Source organism: Synchiropus splendidus, chromosome 1 (genome assembly GCF_027744825.2).
Source record: "Synchiropus splendidus isolate RoL2022-P1 chromosome 1, RoL_Sspl_1.0, whole genome shotgun sequence".
Taxonomy (NCBI): Eukaryota; Metazoa; Chordata; class Actinopteri; order Syngnathiformes; family Callionymidae; genus Synchiropus; species Synchiropus splendidus.
The window spans coordinates 38,179,403-38,191,843 of record NC_071334.1 but is presented as its reverse complement, the minus strand read 5'-3'; positions in this window follow the sequence as shown (position 1 = coordinate 38,191,843).

Sequence of the window (12,441 nt, the reverse complement as noted above, 5' to 3'; positions counted from 1 at the left end):
GCACAATGCACAAAAACGCTTTTCAGCCTGAGATAAGGCGGGTTTCGGAACGCCAAACATAAAAGTGTTGATAACTTTCGAAAAACACTTCAGACAGCTTAGATTTGATGTGCAACTACTAGAAAGACCCTTTCTGCTATAGTGGGAGGTCAAAATTTCATATTCTGAAGCTTCCCTGAAAAGTTATGGCAAAATGCACAAAAACGCTTTTCAGCCTGAGATAAGGTGGGTTTCGGAACGCCAAACATAAAAGTGTTGATAACTTTCGAAAAACACTTAAGACAGCTTAGATTTGATCTGCACCTACCAGAAAAACCCTTTCTGCTATAGTGGGAGGATAAAATTTCATGTTCTGAAGCTTCCCTGAAGAGTTATGGCACAATGCGTAAAAACGCTTTTCATCCTGAGATAAGGTGGGTTTCGGAACGACAAACATAAAAGTGTTAATAACTTTCGAAAAACACTTCAGACAGCTTAGATTTGATGTGCAACTACTTGAAAGACCCTTTCTGCTATAGTGGGAGGTTAAAATTTCATGTTCTGAAGCTTCCCTGAAAAGTTATGGCACAATGCACAAAAACGCTTTACAGCCTGAGATAAGGTGGGTTTCGGAACGCCAAACGTAAAAGTGTTGATAACTTTCGAAATGCACTTCAGACAGCTTAGATTTGATGTGCAACTACTAGAAAGACCCTTTCTGCTTTAGTGGGAGGTTAAAATTTCATGTTCTGAAGCTTCCCTGAAAAGTTATGGCACAATGCACAAAAACGCTTTTCAGCCTGAGATAAGGTGGGTTTCGGAACGCCAAACATATAAGTGTTGATAACTTTCGAAAAGCACTTCAGACAGCTTAGATTTGATGTGCAACTACAAGAAAGACCCTTTCTGCTTTAGTGGGAGCTTAAAATTTCATGTTCTGAAGCTTCCCTGAAAAGTTATGGCACAATGCACAAAAACGCTTTTCAGCCTGAGATAAGGTGGGTTTCGGAACGCCAAACATAAAAGTGTTGATAACTTTCGAAAAACACTTCAGACAGCTTAGATTTGAAGTGCACCTACTAGAAAGACCCTTTCTGCTATAGTGGGAGGTTAAAATTTCATGTTCTGAGGCTTCCCTGAAAAGTTATGGCACAATGCGTAAAAACACCATTCAGCCTGAGATAAGGAGGGTTTCGGAACGCCAAACATAAAAGTGTTGATAACTTTTGAAAAACTCTTCAGACAGCTTAGATTTGATGTGCAACTACTAGAAAGACCCTTTCTGCTATAGTGGGAGGTTAAAATTTCATGTTCTGAAGCTTCCCTGAAAAGTTATGGCACAATGCACAAAAACGCTTTTCAGCCTGAGATAAGGTGGGTTTCGGAACGCCAAACATAAAAGTGTTGATAACTTTCGAAAAACACTTCAGACAGCTTAGATTTGATGTGCAACTACTAGAAAGACGCTTTCTGCTATAGTGGGAGGATAAAATTTCATGTCCTGAAGCTTCCCTGAAAAGTTATGGCACAATGCGTGAAAACGCTTTTCAGCCTGAGATAAGGTGGGCTTCGGAACGCCAAACATAAAAGTGTTAATAACTTTCGAAAAACACTTCAGACAGCTTAGATTTGATGTGCAACTACTAGAAAGACCCTTTCTGCTATAGTGGGAGGTTAAAATTTCATGTTCGGAAGCTTCCCTGAAAGGTTATGGCACAATGCACAAAAACGCTTTTCAGCCTGAGATAAGGTGGGTTTCGGAACGCCAAACATAAAAGTGTTAATAACTTTCGAAAAACACTTCAGACAGCTTAGATTTGATGTGCAACTACTAGAAAGACCCTTTCTGCTATAGTGGGAGGTTAAAATTTCATGTTCTGAAGCTTCCCTTAAAAGTTATGGCACAATGCGGAAAAACGCTTTTCAGCCTGAGATAAGGTGGGTTTCGGAACGCCAAACATAAAAGTGTTGATAACTTTCGAAAAGCACTTCAGACAGCTTAGATTTGATGTGCAACTTGTAGAAAGACCCTTTCTGCTGTAGTCGGAGGTTAAAATTTCATGTTCTGAAGCTTCCCTGAAAAGTTATGGCACAATGCACAAAAACGCTTTTCAGCCTGAGATAAGGTGGGTTTCGGAACGCCAAACATAAAAGTGTTGATAACTTTCGAAAAACACTTCAGACAGCTTAGATTTGATGTGCAACTACTAGAAAGACCCTTTCTGCTATAGTGGGAGGTTAAAATTTCATGTTCTGAAGCTTCCCTGAAAAGTTATTGCACAATGCTTAAAAACGCTTTTCAGCCTGAGATAAGGTGGGTTTCGGAACGCCAAACATAAAAGTGTTAATAACTTTCGAAAAACACTTCAGACAGCTTAGATTTGATGTGCAACTACTAGAAAGACCCTTTCTGCTATAGTGGGAGGTTAAATTTTCATGTTCTGAAGCTTCCCTGAAAAGTTATGGCACAATGCGGAAAAACGCTTTTCAGCCTGAGATAAGGTGGGTTTCGGAACGCCAAACATAAAAGTGTTGATAACTTTCGAAAAACACTTCAGACAGCTTAGATTTGATGTGCAAGTACTAGAAAGACCCTTTCTGCTATAGTGGGAAGTTAAAATTTCATGTTCTGAAGCTTCCCTGAAAAGTTATGGCACAATGCACAAAAACGCTTTTCAGCCTGAGATAAGGTGGGTTTCGGAACGCCAAACATAAAAGTCTTGATAACTTTCGAAAAACACTTCAGACAGCTTAGATTTGATGAGCACCTACTAGAAAGACCCTTTCTGCTATAGTGGGAGGTTAAAATTTCATGTTCTGAAGCTTCCCTGAAAAGTTATGGCACAATGCACAAAAACGCTTTTCAGCCTGAGATAAGGTGGGTTTCGGAACGCCAAACATAAAAGTGTTGATAACTTTGGAAAAACACTTCAGACAGCTTAGATTTGATGTGCAACTACTAGAAAGACCCTTTCTGCTATAGTGGGAGGTTAAAATTTCATGTTCCGAAGCTTCCCTGAAAAGTTATGGCACAATGCACAAAAACGCTTTTCAGCCGGAGATAAGGTGGGTTTCGGAACGCCAAACATAAAAGTGTTAATAACTTTCGAAAAACACTTCAGACAGCTTAGATTTGATATGCAACTACTAGAAAGACCCTTTCTGCTATAGTGGGAGGTTAAAATTTCATGTTCTGAAGCTTCCCTGAAAAGTTATGGCACAATGCACAAAAACGCTTTTCAGCCTGAGATAAGGTGGGTTTCGGAACGCCAAACATAAAAGTGTTGATAACTTTCGAAAAACACTTCAGACAGCTTAGATTTGATGTGCAACTACTAGAAAGTCCCTTTCTGCTATAGTGGGAGGTTAAAATTTCATGTTCTGAAGCTTCCCTGAAAAGTTATGGCACAATGCACAAAAACGCTTTTCAGCCTCAGATAAGGTGGGCTTCGGAACACCAAACATAAAAGTGTTGATAACTTTCGAAAAACACTTCAGACAGCTTAGATTTCATGTGCAACTACTAGAAAGACCCTTTCTGCTATAGTGGGAGGTTAAAATTTCATGTTCTGAAGCTTCCCTGAAAAGTTATGGCACAATGCGTAAAAACGCTTTTCTGCCTGAGATAAGTTGGGTTTCGGAATGCCAAACATAAAAGTGTTGATAACTTTCGAAAAACACTTCAGACGGCTTAGATTTGATGTGCAACTACTAGAAAGACCCTTTCTGCGATAGTGGGTGGTTAAAATTTCATGTTCTGAAGCTTCCCTTAAAAGTTATGGCACAATGCACAAAAACGCTTTTCAGCCTGAGATAAGGTGGGTTTCGGAACGCCAAACATAAAAGTGTTGATAACTTTCGAAAAACACTTCAGACAGCTTAGATTTGATGTGCAACTTGTAGAAAGACCCTTTCTGCTATAGTCGGAGGTTAAAATTTCATGTTCTGAAGCTTCCCTGAAAAGTTATGGCACAATGCACAAAAACGCTTTTCAGCCTGAGATAAGGTGGGTTTCGGAACGCCAAACATAAAAGTGTTGATAACTTTCGAAAAACACTTCAGACAGCTTAGATTTGATGTGCAACTACTAGAAAGACCCTTTCTGCTATAGTGGGAGGTTAAAATTTCATGTTCTGAAGCTTCCCTGAAAAGTTATTGCACAATGCTTAAAAACGCTTTTCAGCCTGAGATAAGGTGGGTTTCGGAACGCCAAACATAAAAGTGTTAATAACTTTCGAAAAACACTTCAGAGAGCTTAGATTTGATGTGCAACTACTAGAAAGACCCTTTCTGCTATAGTGGGAGGTTAAATTTTCATGTTCTGAAGCTTCCCTGAAAAGTTATGGCACAATGCGGAAAAACGCTTTTCAGCCTGAGATAAGGTGGGTTTCGGAACGCCAAACATAAAAGTGTTGATAACTTTCGAAAAACACTTCAGACAGCTTAGATTTGATGTGCAAGTACTAGAAAGATCCTTTCTGCTATAGTGGGAAGTTAGAATTTCATGTTCTGAAGCTTCCCTGAAAAGTTATGGCACAATGCACAAAAACGCTTTTAAGCCTGAGATAAGGTGGGTTTCGGAACGCCAAACATAAAAGTCTTGATAACTTTCGAAAAACACTTCAGACGGCTTAGATTTGATGTGCAACTACTAGAAAGACCCTTTCTGCGATAGTGGGTGGTTAAAATTTCATGTTCTGAAGCTTCCCTTAAAAGTTATGGCACAATGCACAAAAACGCTTTTCAGCCTGAGATAAGGTGGGTTTCGGAACGCCAAACATAAAAGTGTTGATAACTTTCGAAAAACACTTCAGACAGCTTAGATTTGATGTGCAACTTGTAGAAAGACCCTTTCTGCTATAGTCGGAGGTTAAAATTTCATGTTCTGAAGCTTCCCTGAAAAGTTATGGCACAATGCACAAAAACGCTTTTCAGCCTGAGATAAGGTGGGTTTCGGAACGCCAAACATAAAAGTGTTGATAACTTTCGAAAAACACTTCAGACAGCTTAGATTTGATGTGCAACTACTAGAAAGACCCTTTCTGCTATAGTGGGAGGTTAAAATTTCATGTTCTGAAGCTTCCCTGAAAAGTTATTGCACAATGCTTAAAAACGCTTTTCAGCCTGAGATAAGGTGGGTTTCGGAACGCCAAACATAAAAGTGTTAATAACTTTCGAAAAACACTTCAGACAGCTTAGATTTGATGTGCAACTACTAGAAAGACCCTTTCTGCTATAGTGGGAGGTTAAATTTTCATGTTCTGAAGCTTCCCTGAAAAGTTATGGCACAATGCGGAAAAACGCTTTTCAGCCTGAGATAAGGTGGGTTTCGGAACGCCAAACATAAAAGTGTTGATAACTTTCGAAAAACACTTCAGACAGCTTAGATTTGATGTGCAAGTACTAGAAAGATCCTTTCTGCTATAGTGGGAAGTTAAAATTTCATGTTCTGAAGCTTCCCTGAAAAGTTATGGCACAATGCACAAAAACGCTTTTCAGCCTGAGATAAGGTGGGTTTCGGAACGCCAAACATAAAAGTCTTGATAACTTTCGAAAAACACTTCAGACAGCTTAGATTTGATGAGCACCTACTAGAAAGACCCTTTCTGCTATAGTGGGAGGTTAAAATTTCATGTTCTGAAGGTTCCCTGAAAAGTTATGGCACAATGCACAAAAACGCTTTTCAGCCTGAGATAAGGTGGGTTTCGGAACGCCAAACGTAAAAGTGTTGATAACTTTCGAAAAACACTTCAGACAGCTTAGATTTGATGTGCAACTACTAGAAAGACCCTTTCTGCTATAGTGGGAGGTTAAAATTTCATGTTCTGAAGCTTCCCTGAAAAGTTATGGCACAATGCACAAAAACGCTTTTCAGCCTGAGATAATGTGGGTTTCGGAACGCCAAACATAAAAGTGTTGATAACTTTCGAAAAACACTTCAGTGAGCTTAGATTTGATGTGCACCTACTAGAAAGACCCTTTCTGCTATAGTGGGAGGTTAAAATTTCATGTTCTGAAGCTTCCCTGAAAAGTTATGGCACAATGCGTAAAAACGCTTTTCAGCCTGAGATAAGGTGGGTTTCGGAACGCCAAACATAAAAGTGTTGATAACTTTCGAAAAACACTTCAGACAGCTTAGATTTGATGTGCAACTACTAGAAAGACCCTTTCTGCTATAGTGGGAGGTTAAATTTTCATGTTCTGAAGCTTCCCTGAAAGGTTATGGCACAATGCACAAAAACGCTTTTCAGCCTGAGACAAGGTGGGTTTCGGAACGGCAAACATAAACGTGTTAATAACTTTCGAAAAACACTTCAGACAGCTTAGATTTGATGTGCAAATACTAGAAAGACCCTTTCTGCTATAGTGGGAGGTTAAAATTTCATGTTCTGAAGCTTCCCTGAAAAGTTATGGCACAATGCACAAAAACGCTTTTCAGCCTGAGATAAGGTGGGTTTTGGAACGCCAAACATAAAAGTGTTAATAACTTTCGAAAAACACTTCAGACAGCTTAGATTTGATGTGCAACTACTAGAAAGACCCTTTCTGCTATAGTGGGAGGTTAAAATTTCATGTTCTGAAGCTTCCCTGAAAAGTTATGGCACAATGCACAAAAACGCTTTTCAGCCTGAGATAAGGTGGGTTTCGGAACGCCAAACATAAAAGTGTTGATAACTTTGGAAAAACACTTCAGACAGCTTAGATTTGATTTGCAACTACTAGAAAGACCCTTTCTGCTATAGTGGGAGATTAAAATTTCATGTTCTGAAGCTTCCCTGAAAAGTTATGGCACAATGCACAAAAACGCTTTTCAGCCTGAGATAAGGAGGGTTTCGGAACGCCAAACATAAAAGTGTTGATAACTTTCGAAAAACACTTCAGACAGCTTAGATTTGATGTGCAACTACTAGAAAGACCCTTTCTGCTATAGTGGGAGGTTAAAATTTCATGTTCTGAAGCTTCCCTGAAAAGTTATGGCACAATGCACAAAAACGCTTTTCAGCCTGAGATAAGGTGGGTTTCGGAACGCCAAACATAAAAGTGTTGATAACCTTCGAAAAACACTTCAGACAGCTTAGATTTGATGTGCACCTACTAGAAAGACCCTTTCTGCTATAGTGGAAGGTTAAAATTTCATGTTCTGAAGCTTCCCTGAAATGTTATGGCACAATGCGTAAAAACGCTTTTCAGCCTGAGATAAGGTGGGTTTCGGAACGCCAAACATAAAAGTGTTAATAACTTTCGATAAACACTTCAGACAGCTTAGATTTGATGTGCAACTACTAGAAAGACCCTTTCTGCTATAGTGGGAGGTTAAAATTTCATGTTCTGAAGCTTCCCTGAAAAGTTATGGCACAATGCACAAAAACGCTTTTCAGCCTGAGATAAGGTGGGTTTCGGAACGCCAAGCATAAACGTGTTAATAACTAACGGAAAACACTTCAGTCAGCTTAGATTTGATGTGCAACTACTAGAAAGACCCTTTCTACTATAGTGGGAGGTTAAAATTTCATGTTCTGAAGCTTCCCTGAAAAGTGATGGCACAATGCACAAAAACGCTTTTCAGCCTGAGATAAGGTGGGTTTCGGAACGCCAACCATAAAAGTGTTAATAACTTTCGAAAAACACTTCAGACAGCTTAGATTTGATGTGCAACTACTAGAAAGACCCTTTCTGCTATAGTGGGAGGTTAAAATTTCATGTTCTGAAGCTTCCCTGAAAAGTTATGGCACAATGCACAAAAACGCTTTTCAGCCTGAGATTAGGTGGGTTTCGGAACGCCAAACATAAAAGTGTTGATAACTTTGGAAAAACACTTCAGACAGCTTAGATTTGATGTGCAACTACTAGAAAGACCCTTTCTGCTATAGTGGGAGGTTAAAATTTCATGTTCCGAAGCTTCCCTGAAAAGTTATGGCACAATGCACAAAAACGCTTTTCAGCCGGAGATAAGGTGGGTTTCGGAACGCCAAACATAAAAGTGTTAATAACTTTCGAAAAACACTTCAGACAGCTTAGATTTGATATGCAACTACTAGAAAGACCCTTTCTGCTATAGTGGGAGGTTAAAATTTCATGTTCTGAAGCTTCCCTGAAAAGTTATGGCACAATGCACAAAAACGCTTTTCAGCCTCAGATAAGGTGGGCTTCGGAACACCAAACATAAAAATGGTGATAACTTTCGAAAAACACTTCAGACAGCTTAGATTTGATGTGCACCTACTAGAAAGACCCTTTCTGCTATAGTGGGAAGTAAAAATTTCATGTTCTGAAGCTTCCCTGAAAAGTTGTGGCACAATGCGTAAAAACGCTTTTCAGCCTGAGATAAGGAGGGTTTCGGAACGCCAAACATAAAAGACTTGATAACTTTCGAAAAACACTTCAGACAGCTTAGATTTGATGTGCAACTACTAGAAAGACCCTTTCTGCTATAGTGGGAGGTTAAAATTTCATGTTCTGAAGCTTCCCTGAAAAGTGATGGCACAATGCACAAAAACGCTTTTCAGCCTGAGATAAGGTGGGTTTCGGAACGCCAAACATAAAAGTGTGAATAACTTTCGAAAAACACTTCAGACAGCTTAGATTTGATGTGCAACTACTAGAAAGACCCTTTCTGCTATAGTGGGAGGTTAAAATTTCATGTTCTGAAGCTTCCCTGAAAAGTTATGGCACAATGCACAAAAATGCTTTTCAGCCTGAGATAAGGTGGGTTTCGGAACGCCAAACATAAAAGTGTTGATAACTTTCGAAAAACACTTCAGACAGCTTAGATTTGATTTCCAACTACTAGAAAGACCCTTTCTGCTATAGTGGGAGGTTAAAATTTCATGTTCTGAAGCTTCCCTGAAAAGTTATGGCACAATGCACAAAAACGCTTTTCAGCCTGAGATAAGGTGGGTTTCGGAACGCCAAACATAAAAGTGTTGATAACTTTCGAAAAACACTTCAGACAGCTTAGATTTGATGTGCAACTAATAGAAAGACCCTTTCTGCTATAGTGGGAGGTCAAAATTTCATGTTCTGAAGCTTCCCTGAAAAGTTATGGCACAATGCACAAAAACGCTTTTCAGCCGGAGATAAGGTGGGTTTCGGAACGCCAAACATAAAAGTGTTGATAACTTTCGAAAAACACTTCAGACAGCTTAGATTTGATGTGCAACTACTAGAAAGTCCCTTTCTGCTATAGTGGGAGGTTAAAATTTCATGTTCTGAAGTTTCCCTGAAAAGTTATGGCACAATGCACAAAAACGCTTTTCAGCCTCAGATAAGGTGGGTTTCGGAACACCAAACATAAAAGTGGTGATAACTTTCGAAAAACACTTCAGACAGCTTAGATTTGATGTGCACCTACTAGAAAGACCCTTTCTGCTATAGTGGGAAGTAAAAATTTCATGTTCTGAAGCTTCCCTGAAAAGTTGTGGCACAACGCGTAAAAACGCTTTTCAGCCTGAGATAAGGAGGGTTTCGGAACGCCAAACATAAAAGTCTTGATAACTTTCGAAAAACACTTCAGACAGCTTAGATTTGATGTGCAACTACTAGAAAGACCCTTTCTGCTATAGTGGGAGGTTAAAATTTCATGTTCTGAAGCTTCCCTGAAAAGTGATGGCACAATGCACAAAAACGCTTTTCAGCCTGAGATAAGGTGGGTTTCGGAACGCCAAACATAAAAGTGTTAATAACTTTCGAAAAACACTTCAGACAGCTTAGATTTGATGTGCAACTACTAGAAAGACCCTTTCTGCTATAGTGGGAGGTTAAAATTTCATGTTCTGAAGCTTCCCTGAAAAGTTATGGCTCAATGCACAAAAACGCTTTTCAGCCTGAGATAAGGTGGGTTTCGGAACGCCAAACATAAAAGTGTTGATAACTTTCGAAAAACACTTCAGACAGCTTAGATTTGATTTGCAACTACTAGAAAAACCCTTTCTGCTATAGTGGGAGGTTAAAATTTCATGTTCTGAAGCTTCCCTGAAAAGTTATGGCACAATGCACAAAAACGCTTTTCAGCCTGAGATAAGGTGGGTTTCGGAACGCCAAACATAAAAGTGTTGATAACTTTCGAAAAACACTTCAGACAGCTTAGATTTGATGTGCAACTACTAGAAAGACCCTTTCTGCTATAGTGGGAGGTTAAAATTTCATGTTCCGAAGCTTCCCTGAAAAGTTATGGCACAATGCACAAAAACGCTTTTCAGCCGAAGATAAGGTGGGTTTCGGAACGCCAAACATAAAAGTGTTAATAACTTTCGAAAAACACTTCAGACAGCTTAGATTTGATATGCAACTACTAGAAAGACCCTTTCTGCTATACTGGGAGGTTAAAATTTCATGTTCTGAAGCTTCCCTGAAAAGTTATGGCACAATGCACAAAAACGCTTTTCAGCCGAAGATAAGGTGGGCTTCGGTACGCCAAGCATAAAAGTGTTGATAACTTTCAAAAAACACTTCAGACAGCTTAGATTTGATGTGCACCTACTAGAAAGACCCTTTCTGCTATAGTGGGAGGTTAAAATTTCATGTTCTGAAGCTTCCCTGAAAATTTATGGCACAATGCGTAAAAACGCTTTTCAGCCTGAGATAAGGTGGGTTTCGGAACGCCAAACATAAAAGTGTTAATAACTTTCAAAAAACACTTCAGACAGCTTAGATTTGATGTGCAACTACTAGAAAGACCCTTTCTGCTATAGTGGGAGGTTAAAATTTCATGTTCTGAAGCTTCCCTGAAAGGTTATGGCACAATGCACAAAAACGCTTTTCAGCCTGAGATAAGGTGGGTTTCGGAACGCCAAACATAAAAGTGTTGACAACTTTCGAAAAACACTTCAGACAGCTTAGATTTGATGTGCAACTACTAGAAAGACCCTTTCTGCTATAGTGGGAGGTTAAAATTTCATGTTCTGAAGCTTCCCTGAAAAGTTATGGCACAATGCACAAAAACGCTTTTCAGCCTGAGATAAGGTGGGTTTCGGAACGCCAAACATAAAAGTGTTGATCACTTTCGAAAAACACTTCAGACAGCTTAGATTTGATTTGCAACTACTAGAAAGACCCTTTCTGCTATAGTGGGAGGTTAAAATTTCATGTTCTGAAGCTTCCCTGAAAAGTTATGGCACAATGCACAAAAACGCTTTTCAGCCTGAGATAAGGTGGGTTTCGGAACGCCAAAAATAAAAGTGTTGATAACTTTCGAAAAACACTTCAGACAGCTTAGATTTGATGTGCAACTACTAGAAAGACCCTTTCTGCTATAGTGGGAGGTTAAAATTTCATGTTCTGAAGCTTCCCTGAAAAGTTATGGCACAATGCACAAAAACGCTTTTCAGCCTGAGATAAGGTGGGTTTCGGAACGCCAAACATAAAAGTGTTAATAACTTTCGAAAAACACTTCAGACAGCTTAGATTTGATCTGCAACTACTAGAAAGACCCTTTCTGCTATAGTGGGAGGTTAAAATTTCATGTTCTGAAGCTTCCCTGAAAAGTTATCGCACAATGCACAAAAACGCTTTTCAGCCTGAGATAAGGTGGGTTTCGGAACGCCAAACATAAAAGTGTTGATAACTTTCGAAAAACACTTCAGACAGCTTAGATTTGATGTGCAACTACTAGAAAGTCCCTTTCTGCTATAGTGGGAGGTTAAAATTTCATGTTCTGACGCTTCCCTGAAAAGTTATGGCACAATGCACAAAAACGCGTTTCAGCCTGAGATAAGGTGGGCTTCGGAACACCAAACATTAAAGTGGTGATAACTTTCGAAAAACATTTCAGACAGCTTAGATTTGATGTGCACCTACTAGAAAGACCCTTTCTGCTATAGTGGGAATTTAAAATTCCATGTTCTGAAGCTTCCCTGAAAAGTTATGGCAGAATGCGTAAAAACGCTTTTCAGCCTGAGATAAGGTGGGTTTCGGAACGCCAATCATAAAAGTGTTAATAACTTTCGAAAAACACTTCAGACAGCTTAGATTTGATGAGCTACTACTAGAAAGACCCTTTCTGCTATAGTGGGAGGTTAAAATTTCATGTTCTGAAGCTTCCCTGAAAAGTTATGGCACAATGCACAAAAACGCTTTTCAGCCTGAGATAAGGTGGGTTTCGGAACGCCAAACATAAAAGTGTTGATAACTTTCGAAAAACACTTCAGACAGCTTAGAGTTGATGTGCAACTACTAGAAAGACCCTTTCTGCTATAGTGGGAGGTTAAAATTTCATGTTCTGAAGCTTCCCTGAAAAGTTATGGCACAATGCACAAAAACGCTTTTCATCCTGAGATAAGGTGGGTTTCGGAACGCCAAACATAAAAGTGTTAATAACTTTCGAAAAACACTTCAGACAGCTTAGATTAGATGTGCAACTACTAGAAAGACCCTTTCTCCTATAGTGGGAGGTTAAAATTTCATGTTCTGAAGCTTCCCTGAAAAGTTATGGCACAATGCCAAAAACGCTTTTCAGCCTGAGAT